At 43.7% G+C, this 20,826-nt stretch overlaps 1 protein-coding gene across 2 annotated transcripts in view; it reads right to left on the minus strand.

The window, feature by feature from the left end:
* Window positions 1-20,826, minus strand: part of DYNC1I1 (dynein cytoplasmic 1 intermediate chain 1) — a 258,886-nt gene that overhangs the window by 105,981 nt on the left and 132,079 nt on the right. The gene's annotated exons all lie outside the window — the stretch shown is intronic.

Here is a 20,826-nt window from a genome sequence, read left to right on the forward strand (position 1 = left end):
TCCTCACTCTCTTCCCTGCCTGTCTCTTCTTGCGCTCTCTCCTGGCTGTCTCTTCGCTCTCTCCTGGCTGTCTCTGGCTACGGGAACAGGTCCAGAGGGTATCTGTAAATGGCACCTTTTCAGACTGGGCTAGTGTAATGAGCGGTGTGCCTCAGGGTTCTGTGCTGGGTCCCATATTGTTCAACTTATTTATTAATGACATCGGGGAGGGTGTTAACAGCGATATTTCCGTGTTTGCGGATGACACCAAAATAGGGAGGGTAATAGACACGGACTTAGACACTATAACATTACAGGAGGACCTGGATAAAATAGGGGAGTGGGCATTAATGTGGCAGATGAGGTTTAATGTCGATAAATGCAAAGTAATGCACTTTGGAATTAAAAATAAACAAATGGGTTATACAATTATGGGTATGCCGCTGGGGAAGTCAGAAATGGAGAAGGATTTGGGGGTCATTGTAGACCACAAACTGAAAGGTAGTTTGCAGTGCCAGGCTGCTGTAAACAAAGCTAGCAGGGTCTTGTCCTGTATTAAAAAGGGGATGTATTGCAGGGACAAGTCTATAATTTTGCCACTTTATAGATCATTGGTTTGACCTCATCTGGAGTACGCGGTCCAGTTCTGGTCACCAGTACTAAGAAAAGATGTCCTTGAGTTGGAAAAAGTCCAGCGAAGGGCAACCAAACTAATTAGGGGTATGGAGGACCAGAGCTACGAGACGAGGCTACTAAATTTAAACATGTTCACATTAGAGGTGAGGAGATTAAGGGGGGATATGATTTCCATGTACAAAATGTTTAATGGTGGTAGCAACATTAGCGATAAACTGTTTAAAATTAACTCCGTTACAAAAACTAGAGGCCACCACCTAAAATTGGTGGAAAAAAAATTCCAGCACAAGGGGCGAAGGGGGTTCTTCACAGTAAGATCAGTTAGGGTCTGGAACTCACTGCCACAGGCGGTGATTTCAGCAAATAATGTGGAATTGTTCAAGAAACTTTTGGACGATTTCTTAAGGGACCGTAATATACAGGGGTACAGGTAATATACAGGGGTACAGGTACTCCTAGAAAGAGATCCTAATAGGTTGGACTTGATGGACTAATGTCTTTATTCAACCTCAAATACAATGTAACTATGTCTCTGCTTGCTTATCTTGCTGATTGTCTCTCTTCACTCTCTCCCCTGACTGTCTCTCCTCATTCTCTTCCATGACTGTCTCTACTTACTCTCTCTCCTGGCTGCCTCTTCTCGCTCTCTCTCTCCTAGCTGTCTCTCCTCGCTCTGTCTTCTTTCTGTTTCTCCACGCTCTCTCTCCTTGCTGTCTCTCCTCTCTCACCCCTGGCTGGCTTTCCTCTTTATCGCTCCTGGCTGTCTCTTTTCTCTCTCTCTACTGGCTGTCTTTCCTCGCTCTCTCTCCTGACTGTCTCTCATCTGTCTCCCCTGTATATTCTCAAAATAAATTGCCACGTGGCGCTAGAGTGTTCTGGTTTCGCTTGAATAAAAAGGTGGCAACACTACCTGCTGCCCACACCACTGAACTCTGCTCCATTGCTGAGAAATGGTTTATCTGAAGCCTGCTGTGAAATAAAAAACTTCTGGAGTGTGTAAATCTTCTACCATCTCTAAGTGGTTTCTTTAGCTGACCTTCATCTTACTACAGGACTTAGAAACCAACAGTTCCTATTTGTAGATGTTATACACGGATCTTAATGTTTTGTCCCTTTACACAAACTTCTGGGAGGCATTCAGCAAGTTTCAAGAAATGCTTAAGAATTCTAGCAATGACAACACCCCCATTAGGGTCTCTCTTTGACATCTCCAAACTTGAGCTTAAGGCACTTAGGCTTTAAGACAGCTGCTCAAAGCTTCCTGAAAGCTTTGAAATTACTTTGTGAAAGCTCTCTATACACTCTTCTATTTCACTTGCTGAAGTCCATGTATACTAAACATAAAAGGGCAGTGAACTTTGCAACTCCAGTATATTTCCTAATTTGTTCTTCACTACACTAGTGCCCTCCAGATGGCGCTGATGAGCATAGGAAATTTCCATACTCATGCACGCCATCCAGGAGCACTAATGCCATGAGAACGGCATCCACCAGGCATAACTGTTTTAAATGAACCCCTTAACGTGGAAAAGGAAATTAGGATCAGGTTCCATCCTCTGCCAGGCAGGACAGTGTTGTGTGGCAGAACAGTATAGATCTCAGGACTGAATGAACAAAAATACAAACATTTCATATGTGTATGTAGCTGTTTGACTGGAGTTCAGATGTAAAACATTATGCCGTACCCCTGAACTCTCATTCCTCATCTCTTATGTCTTAAATTATTTCACAACGCCATCCCATCTCATTCCCAATCCCACACTTATTTTGGCAATGCTATATTAATAATAATAATTTGGCTGTGAAGATATAATTAATCTGAGAAGAGAAAGATGGCAAGAGAAGGAAAGAAGGGAGGGAGAGAAAGATGAAAGAGAAAGACAGAGGGAGTGGGAGAGAGGTTGTAGTTGTGGAAGTGGAAGACGAAGAAAAAGAATATAGAAATATAAAGTGTATCTCCAAAACTATTTGGATAGTGGAGAGGTTCAGAGCTGGATTGCAATCAAACAGGCCCCTAGACAGGTAAACAGTTTTGGAGCCCCCCTCCTAAGTCACCTGTTTGCACCCTGTTTACATATTCCCATAACATATGATGGTGAGGTATGACAAATCCAAAATTGTGTGGGGAAAATGGGGAAGTGGGGCTAGACACAATGCAACCATATTTTTTCCCAAAATTCAAAAGTCGGTAACAAGACAGTCAAATTAAAATCTCCTGCCTGTGCTAAGCAACCATGGAAGTGGACACATTTGAAAAAAAACAGTCATGTTAGAAGGAATGCAGTGTTATCATGAACCTTAATTAGCCCAGAGTCTTCAAAGGTCTTTGGATGAATCCCTGTCATCAATGGCCATATCATAATTCAGGGGTGCCCATTAGGTCGATCGTGATCTACCAGTCGATCGCAAAGGGAGGACAGGATGCCAGCTCCTTTAGAACGCACTGGAATGCAAGCCAGCCAACTCCCTGCGTTCAGGGGCAGGAGGGGGCGTGGGGTTGTATTGAAGTCAATGGCACCGCAGCCATGCCCCCACAGTGAGATCGCCTGCCTGCATTCCGTTCCAGTGCAATCTGCAAAAATAGTGCTTGCAGCATTTTTGCATATCGCACTGGACCGGAACGCAGGCACTAACGTGCCTGCGTTCCGGGTGCGGGCGATCGCACTGCGGGTGAGGGACGTGGCTGCGGTGCCATTGACTTCAATGCACCGCCATGCTCCCTCCCCCCCCCTGAATGCAGGTGTTTTTTCGTTGGTAGATCTCATTGAGCTCGTCATTTGAAAAGTAGATCTCCGAACGAAAAGTTGTGGGCGCCCCTGTCATAAATGGTCTGGTGTGCAGTTTTAGAATGGACGAGGGTATGCACCAAGACTGACCTACAACTAAACTTCACAGAGTTAGTTTTCATGACTTCCATAATTCCTACTATAATAAAGTTAACTTTCCTTAATGTAGAAGAAGATACAATTCAAATGCAAAACATAACCATATTACATGGTCTAGAATGCTAGTAAGTCACATTAGGCCTCCTAGGAGGTTTATACATGAGACATATGACACCGGTATCTAACAAATCATAATTTGTCCTGCTAAATGATATGCTAGTTTTCAGATTGTGGAGCATTGTCCTATGGAAATATAGACTTACCCAGGATAGTTGGCATTAAGGGTGTTTCTGCTGTGCATTAATAAACACTCCATCACACCTTCAACACACCCTTTAGACTAGGGATGCACCGATACTGACACTAGTATCCAATGCTCCAATACTTACCCCCGATACCAGAATTTTCCAGTCAGAGGGAGAAATCCTCTGATCGGCATTGCTGCGGGGGAACATGGAGTCGGCTTCCCAGCCAATCAGCATTGAGCCAGCCAAACAGCATGGAGCCAGCCAATCAGAAAGCCGGATGTCGGGTAATGAACTGCCTCCCGGCTTCCTTATTGCTGGTACTGGTATCGGGTAGATAAATATCAGTACTTAAAAAACGGTATTGGTGCATCCCTACTTTGGACTTTTTGATTAGGTGGGGTGTCTCTGAATCATCCTGACCAGATGACAAGAAAACGTAGCTGCACGAGCAGCTGGGGGGTCTTGTTTTTCCATCAGAACTACTAAAGTTTATTTAGAGTCACGCTATGAGGGCTAGTGACTCTTGCAATATCAGATTGGACTTACTCCTCAAGTCATCCAAACTCTGCACTGTACCAAAGACCAGGTGGACTCTGCTTAGGTACATTTCACGTTTAAATTGTTTTATTTTATTGTTACTTATGTCCGTTTATCATTTTTGTTTCTGTAAATGTTTATTGCACTTTTTTGTTTTTATTAAATGATATTTAAAAATTGTTAGGCTAAATCTCTAATTAGAAATGCCAACTGGCTGTTCTAACTAGAAATTAAAGAACTCTAAGGCCTCCCTGAAGAAGCTACCTTAATATCAAATCTGATGCAGACATTATTTAAAAGGTCAGAATCGCAACAGCAGATGCTGTGAACAATGCGTGCATGACATACAGTGGCAGCAGCGGGGCCCTGTAAGCAGTATATCCACCAGAAGTCTGTTAACATGTATAGAGCTGACTGTCAGCTTTACACTGGAAGTGGTTCAGGCGGCTGTAAAGCCCAATCACTTCCATGTGCCGTACCCGGCCATCCTAAAGAGAACCTGTCATCTCCAATGTGAGCCATCTATGTGATAGGAATAAAGTAAAGTAAGAAAAAAGTTTTAAGAAATAAAAATAAATACAATAAATGTAAAAAAAATACCCCAAAAAGTCCATTGCTCCTGCACATACTAAGGCAGACACACGTCGGGTGCACCTATGTGCAAAAAAAATGACGCTTGAGCTACACATGTTGGACATTTCTGAGCATGCAAGAGTGAGAGCAGTAATTGGAGGGCCATTATTAACTCTAAGCTGATGACCTGTAAAGGTTTTTAAAGTGTTGCCTATGGACAATTATGGGTACCCTAGTTTTTTGCCATTTCAGGGGTGCATGCAGTTTTGAAGCTTGACATGTTTGGTATCTATCTATTTGGCACAACCTCATCTGTTATATCTTACCAAAAAAAATGGCTATTATATTGTATACTAAAATGAACAAATCTGTGAAAGAACACACCACTATAATTAGCTATAATTTTGCGCTGAAGTTGCTAGAGGGACAGACAATTATAAATAGGGAAGCAGGTTGTTCACCATGACAGTAGAAGTGGGTTTTTTTTCTGAAGATACGGGGAAACAACGCGATTTAACAGCCTTTGAGCGTGGGATGATTGTTGGCGCTCGGAGCGATGGAGCGAGTATCAGCAAAACAGCAGAATTCATTAAATGTTCAAGAGCAGCTGTTGTTAAAGTGTTTAAAGACCGGACTGTCAGCCGAAAATCTGGGTCTGAACGTGCGAATTGTGGCCGTCAACAAATAGTCAATGTTAGGGCAGAATGGAGAGTGGCAAGACTGGTACAGACAACAGAAGGGCAACAGTGCAGTGTCAGATTCCTCGCATCACCTTTCAACATCTCCTGGAGTCATGAGGCGGCCCAACAAAGTCATCTCGTGGCCCAACGAAGTACTGATGGAGTGGCCATAATAATCTGGCCACTCAGTGTATATACCTATTCCACATCAATGCCTTTGAAATAATGAAGCCATTGGAAAGGCATGACAGCCAGGGAACTAGCAGTTTCAGAAGATTACAAGTGACAGTCTTCATGTTTCTCTCGGTGCATATCTGTAAAAAATTAATCAAGGCAACTGGACTTGCTGTATTTTTTTTGTATACAGCAAGTCCAGTTGCCTTGACTTATTTTTTTACAGATATACCAGGACCTGGATGAATGAGAACCTTCACAGACATATTGCGACTCTCGGTGCATGTTTCCTCTAAAGTCCAACTCCAAGCTCTGCATCTGGCCCCTCACCCTGGCAGTATGTTTCCTTTTTTTTTTACTTACCTTTTCCAGACATCTTCAAAGTCAGGTCAGGTGGCACACATCGGTGGACATCAATACACTGTGAGTCTAGTGGGGACTGCACTCACCTACTGTCCTCAGTCTTCCAGGATGAATGACTCCTAGTGCAGACTTAGGACATCTAGTGGCGAAAACGAATGACTGCGGCGGAGAGCACCAGAGAGGAGGTGCGTATAGCAATTAGGAATACTTTATTTCTGATCAATCCAGCTGGGGAGCCATTTTTTAAACATACATTTAGCCCAGAGTTGGGCTTTAATTTAGCCTTTATGATACTGCACATCCACAGTAAAATAAAAAATATATATATATTTTCATAGTTGAGCGGCTTATTTGATTGTGTAGATACTGTAGAAGTCACTAGTGACAGTAAGCTTAGACGTGTTTTCCAGGATTCCTGTGAAGAACCATCTGATACAAAATGAAGAAAGTCTGTGTTCCATCAGGATTTTATGTCCTCAGACATGGCAGGGCCGACGGAAGACAATGAAAACATTTGTAATCTGGTCCGGTCATCATATGGTCTTAATATTAGCGTGTCCTCCCGCAAGACTCCCCAGCCTGCTTCCAGACTTACAACATTAAAAGTACACACGGATTATGGAAACAAATTAAGCAGACGTTCCAGCAAAGTAATATCCTGGGTCTGTGCGGCACATGAATGGCCTTTTCATAGGAACTTTTTGTGTGGGTAACACCGTGGTTCCCACTTTTGTATACGGGAGCTTGGTGCACCCATATGGTGCACGGGTGACAGGGAAATTTAAACCCAACTACAGTGTAAAGGGGTTTTTTTTGGTCTGGGAGAGAATATAGATGGGTTAGGGCCTGTATCCCCATCTGGAAGATGGAAGATGTCAACTCACTTTCTGTATATTTTACAGGTCGGATAGAACAGGAAATTTGGAAAAATCTAACCAATTCCTGTTGATTTGACAGGTGTCAGGCAGAACAGGAACTAAGGGGAAAGCCCACCAATGGGAACACAAACAACGATATACACATTTTCTGTGTGTAATGTCAGGATTAGGGATGAGGTTCAGGTTCACCGCCACTATGGGTTCGCAGCAAATCAACGGGATTCTTGAAGTTTGCATGTGTGAAAATTTTGGCCAAAAACGTTTGAGGGTTCATCAATAATGAACAACCTACAGTATAATGCCCTGCATAGCCTTTGCCCATGGGGAGCCGAGTCACAAGTAAATTTACAGGAATTAATATCCAAGCTCCCTTTCTGAAAAAGGGTGGGCTCACAGCAGCCATATTGTCAGTGCATGTTTGGCATTGGTAGAAGTCGCTCATGGCAGTGCCTGGCTTCCCATGACTTTTGCTTGACAAAAGCTTGCTTATTAGTCCTACAAATGGACAAAATTATATAACCAGTTCCCCCCACCCCCCTCCCCGTAGACTTTAATGGGCTTGGTCACAACAATTTGTGAAACTGTTTGAAAACCGTATCCAGGCAGTTTTGTTCATCTCTAGTCAGGATTGCTGTCTATGTTCCCATGATGGAGATTTTCACTTACTTCCTCTCCAAATGACAGATATCAGACAGAACAGGAAAAAAATGCAAGTCCCCCCCCCCCAACTTTATCCAAACGTAAAAAATAAAAGTGTTTTGGCTAGAGTTGGACATTTAAGTGGTAGTTTGGATATACATAAAAAAACTTTCAAGGTTACTGTTATGGCCAGAGGTGTTAATTTAACTCATCATTGACAATTTTCCACTGTCTCCTCACAGTAATCTTGCTCATGTGTTAAAGTGAATCAGTGTAATCATGTATCGTAGGCAAATGGTTGCATACCCTACAGCAGGGGTGCCCACAATTTTTGTGTTAAGATCTACTTTTCAAATGACGAGCTACATGAGATCTACCAATGAAAAAAAAACCTCCCTCGCTCTCTCTCTCCTGGCTGTCATTCCTCATTTTCTCTCCTGGCTGTCTCTCTTTGCTCTCTTGGCTGTCTCTCCTTGCTCTCTCCTCTGGTTGTCTTTCCTCTCTCTCCTGGCTGTCTCTCCTCACGCTCTCTCTCCTGGCTCACCTTGCTGTATTTTGCAAACAGTGCAGTGCTACAGGCTGTATAAACTAATATTCTTGATGTAATACATAGAACTTCAACCACCAGTATCAACCAGAAAGGTGTCAGGGAGGTTGGCTCAGCAGACTCAGGCTAATATGTATTCATGTGTGCACAGCTAAATAAATATACCAAAATGGAATAAAGGGGCCACCATTTACACCCTTTGTGATCTACCAGCATCAGCTTTGAGAGCTACTGGTAGATCACGATCTACCTAATAGGCACCCCTGCCCTACAGAGCAAACAAGTAACCCCAAAATTCTATGCAAATAGCTGCTATAGTTTTTGAAGTTGCAATTGGTCCCGCCGTTTTCAGCACCCTTCATCTTCATCCAGAAATGCCTTTTCAAATAAGTGATAGGCTTTAAGGTGCAAAGGCAGAAACTGGTGTTAGTATTTGCATATTCATCTTATAGACTAACGTTTATCAATCTTTTTTTTTTCCGTGGCACCATTAAAAATATACAAATTCTCGAGTCACCCCAGTTTAAAATTTAAAAACCGTAAATGTAAAAACAATACATGTGGTTCCTCCAAAATCCATACCAAACCCTTACACAAGATATGGGTCTGGTATGGCTTTTAAGGATGGGGGACCTCCAAGCAAAAACAAAAAAAAGTGGCATTTCCCCCTTCACATTAGAATCTCCTAAACATTACAGCCTGCCCCCCACCCCGCCTCTTCACATCAGAGTCCCCCTCTATCATATCAGGAGCCTTCTTTACATCAGAGGCATGACTTTGTGTCATCATTTCAAGGCACCCTTAAGGAAGCCTGAAGGCAAACCAGGGTGCTGTGGTACCCTGGTTGAGAAGGGCTGTTGTAGACTGCCAGGAAACTCTACAAGGCATGTGACCGTAATTACAGAATCCTTTAGGTACGTGCTTTACATAGCTGCCTTAGGACACCAGGGACATAAAATGGCAGGTACTAACCTAGTTAATGTTTTGGCCGAATCTGACATTTATTCCAAAGAGCCCTTAGATTGCTAAACCAATTTGGTGTGTTGGATGCAAACCCTCACTTGTAAAGAAATCACAGTTCTGGCCCACTCACCCAAACCCCCAACATCACTCTATGCAACATGCCCATGTTAGTGGCCTATCTAGAGGCATGTGCTTTACCCTGTAGGTGGGAGCTTGAATCAGTCATTTTGGGCAATAATACCTTGGCGCTGGTAAATTCTGGTGCAGGGCTTGGAGCTTTCAGCAATGATCTTGGAGTAGGATAGCTCAATACATATTAAGCAATAAAAGGTAAGCATGGATCTTCAGTGGCTAGCTTAGTATTATAGCAAGCTTGGGATAACCTCTCTAGCAGTGGCGTAACAATCAACATAGCGACCCAGGCGACCGCTACTGACAGTGATCTGTGCAGCGGTGCGTTCCTCTCCACAGCCGTTGCTGAGTGAGTGAGAGCCAGCAGCGGCGTTGAGAGCGGTGGAGAAGGCTGCACCCAGCAGTGGAGGAGGAGGCGGGGCCCGGGGTTGGCATCAGAGGAGGAGGCGGGGCCCGGCGGCGGGGAGGGGCGGGCCCAGCGACGGGAGGAGGAGGCAGGGCTCATCACCGATGGTGGAGGAAGAGGAGGCAAACAGGTAAGGAGTGTGACCATCCCACCTGAGGGTGACCCTGCAGAGCTGACCTTAGAGAGTCTATGGTGGGCTCTGCAGGGTCACCCTCAGGTCGGCTGTGTGGAATCTCATTTGGGCTCTGCAAAATTTTGCTATGGGGCCCTGTGATTTCTAGTTACGCCCCTGCTCTATAGGTATACTGCTTCTTTAGTCCCCAAGCCCTGCTTCATAAAAGCCATAGTTCTTGCACCGCAATGATAATGGGCAACAAGCCTGAAACAGCTGTATCCAGTTTGAAATAAATGGCTCTATCCTAGAGTAAGGAATTTATATAAGATCTCTTGTTTTTTGGGTTTGTGATGAAAGTGAGACATACAGATACCTTCTGCTTTACAAAGGCTCTTCTGAGCCTCACATTGGTTTAGTGGAGGGCTTTTTGGTTCCTGTTAGCCCACGTCACCATAATATCTCTATTTATACTGTTCCTTAGACTATAAACATTTACAGAAACGCTACCTCTTCTATTCAATTTGGTGGTGTTGTTTATGTTTTGCTATGTGTTTATTGTTCACTTTTTTGTTTTTAAACAATTATGTTGTACATCTCTGCAGCAGATGATTGTGCTATGTGAATCATTTATAAACCCCTAATACTACTACTACACCCTAAGTGGAGTGGTACTAATACTACTACACCTAATATTGATAATAATGATAATAATATTATTTAACTGCACTGTAAAAGCAATCTTTATTGATTGCTTTGGGCTACACTCCTCCTAAAGTGTACATAAATCCTAACAATGAACTTCTATTTGCTGACCTTTGAGCAAAAATACCTGTTGATCCCCTCTGAAATCATGTAAGCTCTAAGTTCCTGCGCACAATGAAGTGCTATCTCAAGCAGTGTTACCAGTCATGTCCAGTGCACTTCTTTGGACTAAAGAACATCCCCTCTCTTCCATGTTTTCGCTATGAGGAGAAGAGGAGGTGTTCTGTAGTTATAACCAAGGCCGGTGCTGCCACTAGGCAAACTAGGCAGCCGCCTAGGGAACACTGCGGCCTAGGGCGCAGCATCGACCACTCACCCCCTCACAGTGCACCCCCCAATTTTTCCATATTGCAAAAGCCTATAGCAGGCTGGCTATTACACTCTCCCACTAAGCAGTTGAGCAGAACTGGGAGACAACTTTCTCTCTCAGGTCCGCTCCTCTGCTCAGAGGGTGAGGTTTCAATAGCCAGTCTGCTATTGGCTATTTCAAATTAGAAATAGCCAATAGCAGTCTGGCTATTGCTCCCAAATGCTTACATCCACCTGTAGCCTGCGGAAGCTAGCTGGCAGGATCATGGGGCCACGCCGGGGGGGATTGGGGGTTATGCCACAGGAGAGGGGCTGGGGGTGCAAGTAGCTGGTCTTGCCTAGGGTGCAAAATAGTCTAGCACCGGCCCTGGTTATAACACACTTCCTGTCCTAGGGTGACAGCACTGCTGCTCCACAGATACAGTACAGTGATTGAGCGTGGTTACCCTAAGACAGGAAATGTGCTATTGACAGGATCGCCGGTTAAAAACAAAGGGATTAAAATCCAGAAAAAAAAAGAAAACGAATGCAGCCACCACATCTAAGGACTAGTAAGATGCAATATGTTTTTGTTCTTGGGTTTATATCCATTATTACTTTCCTTCGGCTCACCTAAATAATCCTTAGAGCTCTTTGTTTGTAGTTCCATTACAAAGTGCTCTACCAGGGCATGACATTAAAGAAAAAGTTCAACATAAATCTTTTTATTGCATCGCCCCCCTGCTGGCATCTGACAGCACCTACTGGACCCCCACATTTTCCATTACCACCTAAGAATTCAATGTCTACAGACGATGGATATTTTCTTCACGTTTCTGGAGGGGGACTAAAACATCCCCCAAACAAAGCATTACAGCAAATAACCGGCCTTCTGTCTGTGTGTGTAAACGTTACAGCTGATAAGTCCATTTATTTTGCCGCATTGAAGCATAACTATTTGTGAACTTTGCGGAATACATAGAACGGACGGGCTGATATTTGCCGCCTACTGCCGTGTAAAATAAAAGTGTGATACACTTTAAAAGCTTTTACATATATCCCCTGCCAGGAGGGCGCCACGTCACCTTATATTTATCTATAAATACATCATGGCAGACAACCTGGATATGTCAAGCTGAAAGTTTACATTTCTCTCCCAGAGCAGAAACAGCAGGTTTAAGAATTCTAAATCTGCAATAATGTTAAAGGTCAACTCCATCCAAACTTGATATTTCCCTTTATTTATTTATTTTGCTTGCTGGCATGCTTGGTGTGTCTTGGGAATTCTCTCGCAATTGTGTACATATCAACTTTCTCATTGTCACCATTTATGCAGGGGGTTCTTTACTGGGCATGAAAAGTTAGGAGAGCTGTCCCCTGATACAGCGCTACACGAGGGTGAGGACATATGGGTGTGGATGTTACTGCTAGGTGTGCTGCTTCTTTTATGTGCGGACCGGGCGGTCCGACGCTTGTCAATGAGAACACAAAAAATGAGGACAGAAGCACTACTACCAAAAGTGCCCTCGAGCGTTGGGGTCTCACCACCATCACCGGTCCTTCGGCTCTCTGGCCCGCAGTGTTCATCTGGATGAGGCTGCGATCTTTAGCTAGCCGCAAACACTGCCAGTTCTACCCCTCTGACACATGCCGTATGGCCGTGAGGTGTGTCTTCCTCCGCTCAGTGCTCCTCTGACACACACCACTCGACACCCAGGGCGTCATTTTGGGCTCCCTGCTCACCCACCTCTGATCCCTTCGGCGCTCACACCCGCACTGACCATCCAGATTTAGCTGCCGTCAACACATGCATAGGCAGCCATATATTCAACACCCACCATCCGGGCCATACCTCCCCTAGTCCCGGTAGTGCGAGTCAGCCCGTACCCATCTGTGTCTCCCACAACCAGTGGTCCCCTTTTGTTTTAGGGCTCCAGCAACACACATCGCTTGGACCCGGGCTCTCACTGGCATTGTGCCCTCCCCAGCTCCAACGGTGTTTGCCAACACGCACACTTCCCCCATATCTGTTCATAGAATAGAGCGCACATCATTCCCCTACCCACCAGCCAAGAGACCCTACTGGCCACACACCTCCAGACTCAGGAGTTCAACCACATCACCGGCTGTGATTACCACTGTTAACCACCACACCTTCTCCTTCACCACTGGGGTCAAACCATCACACGATTTCCTGTAAATCACCCAGGACTACCTCTATGCGATCTTCCAGCATCTTTAAAACACCCGAACACCACAGGCCATCCTTCCAAGTGCCACCATCAATGCGGAAGCCTACCCTACCACAACACCTAGCATTCACATCAATCCAGCCCTCGTCGATGATGTTGCGTCTCCGCTCACTTCATGGTAAGTTGTCATTTACCACACTTCTAATTATTTTTAATTAAGTCGCCTTTTGGTAGTAGCGCTTCTGTCCTCACTTTTTCTGTTCTTTACCAGGGATACCCCTTGGGGGTATGGGAACCAAACTATGTGGTTATGGGACTGGATCCTCTGAATGAATAAAAAAACAATGGAAACAGGATCCTCTGCATTACTGAACCTGAAATTAAAGTGGAGAAATTGACTTGGTGTGTCAAATGACATGCAAGTTACATTGTTAGTAAGTGGATCTTGATTCCCTGTGTTGATCGCACAAAAGCAATAACAAGTTAGTTAGTGTTAGCTTGTGTGCTTGTGATTTGCCATTATGATTTGCCAATGCATAACATTATGACCACCCACACATAATATTGAGTAGTAGCCCTGACCCATTAAGGCAGGGACTCCACTAGATCTCTGAAGGTTTGCTGTGGTTTCTGGCACCAAGTCATCAGTACCAGATCCTTTAAATCCTGTAAGTTGCAAGGTGAGGCCTCTTGTTTTTCCAGCACATCCCACAGATGATCGATTGGATTGAGATCTGAAGAACTTGGAGGCCAAGTCAACACCTCAAACTCGTTATGTTCCTCAAATCATTCTTGAACCATTTTTGCAGCATGGCAGGGAACATTATCCTGCAGAAAGAGGCCACATAAAACATCCACATGAATGGCAGAACCCAACGTTTCCCAGTAGAACTTTGCCCAAAGCATCACACTGCCTCTGTCGGCTTGCTTCCTTCCCATAGTGCATCCTGGTGCCTTCTCTTGCCAAGGTAAGCGACACACATCAAGCCATCCACATGGTGTAAAAGAAAATGTGATATATCGGATCAGACCACCTTCTTTCATTGCTCTGTGGTCTATTCTGATGCTCATGTGCCCATTATAGGAGCTTTTGGCAATTAAATTAATGCAATCAAAGCTTACTTGAATAAATCCCTTTTATACACTGAGTGCTGCCTTCCGTCTGCCCATCACTTCCAACAACTTCCTGGATTCCAAGTGTGTTTTGCATCTTTTTCTTGATGCGATGCAGTCTCCATATCTCCAGACTACATATCCCATTTTGCATTGCAATGATGGTGTTACATTGTACATATGTTGAGTTGAAGGGCTGAGTAAAATGGTGCCAGTGCATTGAGGAAGTCCATCCTATGGGCATCCTCAATAAGTGAGTTCTAGATGGATCTGGTTATAAAAAGAGTGGGACAGAACTTTAAAATTCTATAAATAAATAAGTATTATTTAATTTTAGTACTTGACCATAGATACCCTTTAAAAAGAGTGAAAATTACTTTTGGCTTTATATGAACATGTTAAAGAATGATTTAACGATTAAATACGTTTTTAGTGATTGTTTTTGGATCTAATTCTGAGTACAGAGCTGAAGTCATTTGTGGGGGTTTTTTTGTCTGTCTAGAGTTCAGCTTTAAGCTCGTGGGTTAAAATACCAGCCAGTTAACTGGCATTTCCAGATAGAGGCCAGCAATGGCACCCCAAGTATTTCTTTCATGACAGGTTTGCTTTAATGCACAGGGGCAGAATGCTGTGTTGAAATGGAATCAGATACACACCACTCCGGTCAGAGTAACCAAATGGAACCAATTAAGGCTGAAAGAAACCAGAACCGACTCAATAATTAATTTAAGTAGACCCCCACTGTGGCCGTATAATGAATGTGAGTTGTCTGAAAATCACGGAATGATAAATGTACTGCTTCCAGAAAAAAACACACCGATTTACATTGTCCACTCGTCACTTCCAGTGTAAAATCACCCGCACGGCTCTAAAAATGAAGAATAAAGGGGTGTACCACATACACGGATACCTTTCACTTATACATTGCGGATTTCTTTGATCCTTGTGAGTTGTTGGTACATTGTCTGTTTTTAAATAATCTGGTTGCTGTAGGTCTTTTTCTCCTTATTGCAGTATTTCTGGAGTGGGAAAATATCCTATTCTAGGGCTTATCTGTAAAAAATAGACATGTGCATTCGAATCCGAAATAACAAATTTAATATATGCCTGAATATACTAAAACGATATTCGGGCATACATGAATTCATTTTCAGAGCAGTGTGGCCGCCAGTGTGTTCTGCGCATGCCCACCGCCATCTTGGAGGCGGAGCGTGTGACGTCACATGACGGTGACGTCACACGCTGAACGAGCAGCGGCAGTATTGGAGGCCGGCACGTTGAAGTAGACCTAGGTATACACCAAGATGGCGGCGCTCAAACATGAGGGCACTGCCAGCTTGGTGTCTACCCAAGATCTACTCCAAAATGGCATGTGCGCCGGCGGCTGATATCCCCGCTGCTCGTTCTGCGGTTTCAGAGTGCGGTTTCGGTTTCGGAGGCTCGTTGCCTCCGAAACAACATAAAAATTAGTTTCCTTTGACGAAACTAATGAAAACGTTTTTCATTTTCATTTGTTTTGTCTGAAATTGAATGTTCTTGTTTTGCACATGTCTAGTAAAAAATAAATCAAGGCAACTGGACTTGTATTTTTTTGTTGAAGATATTTCACTGGTCATCCGACCAGCTTTCTCAAGTCAGAAATTCTCAATTGAGAAAGCTAGTTGGATGACCACCGCAACGTCTTCAAAAAAAATACAGCAAGTCCAGCTGCCTTCATTTATTTTTTACAGATATACTACGACCTGGATGAATGGGAACCTTCACAGACATATTCTAGGGCTTGTGCAGATGGGTGTTGTCATCCAATGCTGGCTTTTGCATTTGAATGCAATGCTGCTCAAATGCAGTGCTGCAAAAGGCTGCAATTCACCTGCTTGGTCTGCAGTGCAAACACATCTCAATAGGGCTTTGTTCAAGGAAATGCAGCGCCAAGCAGGGCAAAGACAGCCTCAGAGCTGTCATCCACACAACACCATTGAGGTAAATGGAAATCGGGTGACAAACGGTCAATCACAGGAAAACAATGTCCCTCTACATACCTCCCAATTGTCCCTCATTTGGAACCAAACCCCTGTGTCCCTCTTTCCTGCTCGGTTGTGCCTCTTTTTGGCCTGATGTACAGATGTCTATGAAAATAGACAAAACGGCAAAAAGTGTTATTCTGAACTAAAACCTTAATTTTATCTCTTAAAGGAGAATTATAATGCAAGTGATTTTCACTCAGTCTCATAATCTGAGCCGAAGTGTGACAATGAAACTGTCACAGGTCGGCTCAGTAGATCAGGAAGTGAGCGAACACATACCGCCGCTCGCTCACTTCTCGATCTATCCCTGCAGAGAGCCGTGACTGTCACTCATGGCTCCCTGCAGGGATTCCCCCCACCCCTCCCCGCTCCGATCCTCCAGCGCTGACTGGCGAAACGGACGGGGAGGGGGCGGCACAGCTGGCTCTGCCTCTAGATAGGCAGAGCCAGCTGTCACTCACGCAGCTGGGTGGATCCAGACAGTATTGTCGGGATCCGTCCCGGCTGCGGCGTCTCAGTATACTGTGCTTTGGTTCACAGGAGAACGCTAGTTTGTGTTCTCCCATGACCCTTAGGAGAACTATGGGGAAAAGCACTGACCCCATAGTTCTCCTTTAATTATCTTGTTTGTTGTTTTGAAAAGCCAGTATGAAGGAAAAGAAATGGTGCAAAACAACAATTCTGGGTTTGACCAATCATTGTTGGCAAAAAAATTCTTAATATTCTGCAAACATGGGGAGTGGCAGGGGGTGTGTCCATTGCCGGAATACATTGTGCTGGAAGGTGTCCCTCTTTCTCATCTCGGAAAGTTAGGAGGTATTTGTCTAACCAATTTCTTAGTGTAAGGGTTAGTGTTAGGGTTATAGGGAGGGTTATTGTGAGGATTTGTGTTAGTGTTAAAGCGAGTATTAGTGTGAGGGTTACAGGGAGGGTTACTGTGAATGTTACAGGAAGGGATTGTGATAGGGTTACAGAGAGGGTTATTGTGAGGATTAGGGTAACAAAGAGGGGGATAGTTAGGGTTACAGGTAGAGTTGGTTTAAGGGTTACAGGTAGAGTTAGTTTAAAGGTTACAGGGAGGGTTAGTTTGAAGGTTACATTGAGTGTAGTGTTAGGATTACATGGAGGGCTAGTATTTACACATCTGCAGAACAAAAAAAAATGTCATACGTTTTCATACGTTTCGTCAAAACAAACAAATGTTTATGTTGTTTCAGATTTGGAGGCAACCAGCCTCCGAATCCGAAACCGCACCCTGAAACCGCATTTTGGCCGCCAGCACGTTCTGCACATGCGCACCGCCATTTTGGTGCAGATCTTGTTATACGCCAAGATGGCGATGCCCACATGTTCGAGCACCGCCATCTTAGTGTACACCAAGATCTACTCCAAAATGCCCGGTGGCCGATATGGCCACTGCTCATTCCGTGAGTGACGCCACCGTCATGTGATGTCATACGCTCCGCCTCCAAGATGGCGGTGGGCATGCGCAGAACACGCTGGCGGCCAATATGAACGCTGGCGTGTTCTGAAAACAAATTTATGTATGCCCGAATATCGTTTTAGTATATTCGGCCATATATTAAATTAGTTATTTTGGAGTCGGACGAACCGCCGAATCAACTGATTTTCGTCGATTTGCAGGTTCGTCCGAATCCGAATGCACATGTCTACTAGTATTACAGAAAGGGAGAGTGATGGGGTTACATGGAATATTGGTGTTACAAGAAGAGTTAGTGTTAGGGTTACAGGGCAAGTTAATGTTAGGATTGCATGGAGGGTTACTGTGAATGTTACAGGGAGGGATAGTGATAGGTTACAGAAAGAATTAGTGTTAGAGTTACAGGGAGGACCAGTGTGAGGGTTACAGGGAGGGCCAGTGTGAGGGTACAGGGAGGGCCAGTGGAAGGGTTACAGGGATGGTTAGTGTGCTCACAATGAAAAGGCACCATAGCACACCAATGCACATAACAAGCAGGTCACGATAGTGCAGTGATTTCTCTTCAAGGGAGCATTTTTTGGCAGCACTAGCATAGGGAGAGGTGGGCCTTTGCTCTCTTCTTTTGCAAGGACAGTTTTGTGGTCATTTTATTTACTTGACACTGCCAGTGTCACTTTAATTGTTTTGTAAGGAAATCTTCCTGAATCTTCTCAAAATTGTTGTGGAACTAAAAATCTCAGCAACTTTTTATCAATACATCCCAAGATTCATCTTCTTGGATTCTTTTTGATTCAATCTTGGAAAAGACTTTTCCGATACTTGGCATCACACACGGGGCATGGCTGACTGCACAGAAAAGAAGACTTTTTCATGGCAAAGTCTCCAGGCCCCAAGAGGTTAAAAAAGAAGCGTTTATTTAAGAAGAAAAAGGAAGCGATGTGGACGTCTCTGGTTTCTGGTCTTCTGAAATGTTGCGGCTTTCTGAGTATGTCCCACAAACCACATGAAAGTGGCAGCATCAGGCTGAGCCACACGGCCGCTCCAGAGCCAGGAGTCGAGCTGTTCCACTTAGAACTTCAAACCAGCGAGCTCTTGATACGTGGCCACAAATTACATTTATTTTATTGGAAAAGTACTGAGCCTTGCTTTAGCTTAATGTCTCCCTTCTGTTCCATTTCATTTTCATTTTCTGAAATGTTTACGTATATTTTTTAGAGATAACAGTGATCTGAGAGTGATTAACACTAGCTTTCATTTATTAGTATTCATTTAAAGAAGAATTCTGACCAACACTTAAAGGATCACTCCATGTACAGTGAAACTCATATTTAGATTATGGCTATTGGTGGGCTGAATTACCCTTTATCAATTTATAATTTTGAAGAAAAAAAAAATCTGGTGACAATTATAAATTGCAGGAAGCACATACATATGGCAGATTTCAGTGCCCTCGGCCAAACTGCTGGAATATGTTGCTGGGTAAAGTTTGGCATTAGCAGGTTTTTGGCAAGCTTGCCTGCCCCCGTCTCCTCCCACACGTTCATATTGGCCAGTAAGGCAGCCCATCATAGCGATGGTCCAATAGGCATGTCTGCTGAGTGTTTGTACATAATTGAGGACAGAGTATGGTTACTATATCCTCAATTATGAATGAATGAGAATTATTATATGCCTGAATATACGCGCATTGCCATCTTAGAGGCGGATTGCATGATGTCACAAGGCACAGAATGCACGTATATCAGAGACCATAATATACAGGGGTACAAGTACTCTTAAGAATGAGAACACACAGGGACCTATACATACACACACATCATACACATAAACACAATAGGTTGAACTTGATGGACATGTGCCTTTATTCAACCTCAAATACTGTGTAACTATATTTGGGCATATAATAATACAATATATTGGATTCGAAAGAGCCCCTGAATTTCATTGATTTGCAATTACGAATCCGAATACACGTGTCTAATGCAAGCTACTGTATATACTGACTTTGGGTCACAGGAGTATATTAGTAAATGTTCTCATGTGACCTAAAAAGAACTAAAGCCAAAAAAAGGTTTGGCTATAGTTCTATTTTAAACACGCCACAAATGGTGATAGACAACAACAGCTGATGGGTTTCTGGGGTCCCGCCCCCGCTTTCGCCAGATCCTGACAAGTATGAAATATACCTGTCCTTGCCTGAAGCTCCGTTGGGATTATATAATACAGTACACAAACACTCCATTGTTATTATTATTAGAAACTGACAGTACTACAGCGTACTGTTGTTTTTTGTTTTGTTTTTATTTGCTTTCAGGTTGTGGTTTATGGGAAGGGTTTAAAATACCAAACTGGCTACTTTATGTAGCACACACACAAGCTGGAAGCTGGGTGAGGGAGCCAAGAGAAAACAATCTAGGGGGAAGGAGCGGAGTCACAGGGCGTACTGTGCACAAGATGTGGGATGCTGGTTTAACCAGCTTTTTTTTTTCCATGGAAATTTACTCCGGGTAAGAAAATAGAAACTTGGACAATGTCGGCTGTGGGAAGACAACAGAGGTGGGTTGAACAGTGCGCTTGTATGCAAGGCATCCTGGAAACAAAATAACGCTATTTCATTTTGGATTTTTTTTGAAGTTTTAAAAAAAATGTGCAGCTCATAGTGATTGCTGGTTGCTTTATCAAGGTACAAAAAAAAGAAAACTTTAGGCTACTTAAACTGGTTACTTCCTCCAAGTTTTCCTAAGATCTAACCTGACATGCCTGATTAAGGGGTCTTGCATGGCCCCGAAACATTGCACTTGCAGTAATTGTGATCTGATCACTTTAGTAAACCTTTGGACTTTATGCATGGATCCATAGTGTGCTGGTGACATACTGTATATTCCCTTCTATGCTTCTATGTTAACCAGCTGGTCATTGATACAGCACCCTCCTACTCCAGGCTTTTCCCAAGAAGGAGTACAATAGGAATATAACGAGTAACTAACCTCTACCCCAGGGGTCTTCAAACTTTTTAGTACGAGGGCGACATCTTATATTATACAAATATTCACATGCCATAAAAACTTGGTTTTATAAAATAATTATTACAATTTGAATTAATTAGTGAATACGTTCCTTCTCACAACCAGCAGAGTCCCCCCTAAATCCAAACGTGCCCAGCAGAGTCCCCCCTTACATCCAGGAGTGCCCAGTAGTGTCTCCTGTTACATCAATGAGTGCCCTGCAAAGTCCCCTGTTGCATACAGGAG

Source organism: Nanorana parkeri, unplaced genomic scaffold, assembly GCF_000935625.1.
Source record: "Nanorana parkeri isolate BGI_ZX_2015 unplaced genomic scaffold, ASM93562v1 scaffold477, whole genome shotgun sequence".
NCBI classification, from domain to species: domain Eukaryota; kingdom Metazoa; phylum Chordata; class Amphibia; order Anura; family Dicroglossidae; genus Nanorana; species Nanorana parkeri.